Raw genomic sequence first — 2,409 nt, 5'->3', positions numbered from 1 at the left:
TTTTCAGACTTTGTTGGAAGAAGACCTGCAGGTTTCTCAAGCCCCTCCCCTACAGCGACGCCGCAATGCTGTGCCTTTATTAATATCTATTTATAAAGACCAACCTGTTCTACTGTATTTAAAACACAAAGAACCTTTCAGGGAAAGTAGATTGCTTTTTACTATTGGTAAAATGTTGTAAAAGCTAGGAACAGTAAAAAGCTTTTAAAACATACAGCGCTCCACGGTGTTTGATGACAAAGATAGGAAATATTTGTTCTGTTTTGAAAAAAAAAGAGCTAAACTACTCTTTTGAAGGAGTATTGCCATCAGGATCTTAGAAGATTCATGGGAAAATTTCAAATGTGTTTTGAGATCCAGACTCTGACTGTGGCAAACCAGGGGCTCAATAAATGAGGCTTAACCCTCATTTATACCTTCCAGGATTTCTACCCACGTTCTTTGTCTTGAAACCTATTGCAGAAATGCAGAGAAGAGCAAAACCATGCTGTATCATCTGGTGGCACTGGTGTTATCTGTGAAACCAACTGCAAATTATTAAACTTGAACAAATGTCCTTGAGTCTTCATCACCTTTATTCTCTAAGGCTTCAATATGAACAGGGGGCAGAGTATCTATTTCTACGTGAGCCTTACTCATTAACAGTAACTCATAATTACTTCAAATCCTACAACCAAAATGCTCTTTGGATTGTATCACCTCACTGTGCTTTTCATCAGGTACACCCCATGAGCTATTAATACATTTTGTTGGGTACATAACAGGTGTCAGGGACTTGCTGGCATAAACAAAGGAATTCATTCTTGCAACTAAAATGCATTCAAAATCTATCATCAGGAATAATAAACCTGCCTTAGCTTACTATTTGGCAGAAAGGTAGGCATTTAACAAATAACTACCAATTGTAACAGGAATCTCCACAAAAAGGGGCAGTTCCAGCTTCCCTGCCCCACCTAATGAAGGATGGAGCTGAGTGTTGGGGGTGAAGATAGAGAACATTTGGGAGAGACACGTGGAGTAAACAGATATGTGAAGAAAAAGGACCCCTTTGCTTCTCAGCTTTGGCCTTACACCAAGGATATGGGGGGCACAGAGGAGACCCGTGGGTGAGAGACACATGGGAAAGCTGACAATGGCAGCCTTTATCTTGGCTTGCACTTTGATTTTGCTTCTTTAGTCCCAGACTTGCCTGGTCCCTTTTGCCCCAGAAGGTGCCTTAGACTCGTGGCAAGCTTTCAGGCCTCAGTGGCTACACTTCAGACCAACCCTGTTGGGCTGGGCATCAACCCACAAGGTTAATTTTGAGTATTTTATTTGGAAATTATATCCTTTCTCTTCTTGCCCCTCTATGAACAATCATTCTATTAAAGATCTTACACACCAAGAATATGCTTTTTCTTTATGCAGCAGATGGCTAAAGCTCTTTAGAGTGTGCAAGTTTGGGGATCCCAGGGTACCCCTCAGCCTGCCCAGTACCATGTAAACACAGGATAAATAGCCCCAGTCTACTCCACTATTCTTTAGAATGTACAGCCACGTAAATTCTCCATATGTATATTATTAAATTTTGGCTTTTTCTCCTATGACTTTGTCTGATGTTAATTTGTTCATCTGTCCAGCCTTAGAAGAACCCAGATGGGATGGGGAAATTTTCCCCTGCACTCTGACAAAATGTGGAAGTTGAGGAGGAAGTGGGGTGGTAGTCAGGCAAACAAGTGGAGTGTCACTGGACAGGTGCTATACCAGCGGATGGCTAAAGTCCTACCAAACTAAAGAAGAGGGAGGATTTAATTCTGTCCTGAGGCATGGGGAGGGCATCAGAAAGGAGCCAAAATTTCAGGGGTGAATAGAATTTCTGCAGGCTAAAAGGGGTGCTGGTGATGGCATGGTGATGGTGTTCAGAAAGGGTCTACTTCCAAAGCATAGGCAGGGCAGGGCTGAGGAGCTCCAAGTACAACCACCAGGAGCAGATGTCATCAAATCATTCCTACTGACTCAGTCTCTTGGACAAGCACAACCATAGCAAGCTGAACCAGTTTGGGTGTTGAAATTTCAGGTCAGGTTTTAAGATTTTCCTCCCCAGAGTGTAAATACATGTCCAGTTAAATTTGAATTTCAGATAAACGCCGAATATTTTGACAAGGCCCCAAGAGTTGGGACATATTAATATAAAAAATTACTTATCTGAAGTTCAAAAAAGAATATTTGTTTTGATTTGACTTTTTGTGTATTTTTGCTACATCAGGCAACCCTACCAGAGTGCTAAGAACCAACACAGTTCTGCTGTGGCATAACAATCACCCAGAAAACGCTACCAGGCCCCTGGCTTTCTGTAGCCTTCTCTAAACACTCTCCAATCTGAAGCCAGAGAGTAGGGTCCCCAAAACAGACGCCGTTACTGGGCAACCA

The sequence above is a fragment of the Talpa europaea genome, assembly GCF_964194135.1.
Source record: "Talpa europaea genome assembly, chromosome: X".
Lineage (NCBI taxonomy): Eukaryota > Metazoa > Chordata > Mammalia > Eulipotyphla > Talpidae > Talpa > Talpa europaea.
This window is presented reverse-complemented; position numbering follows the sequence as displayed.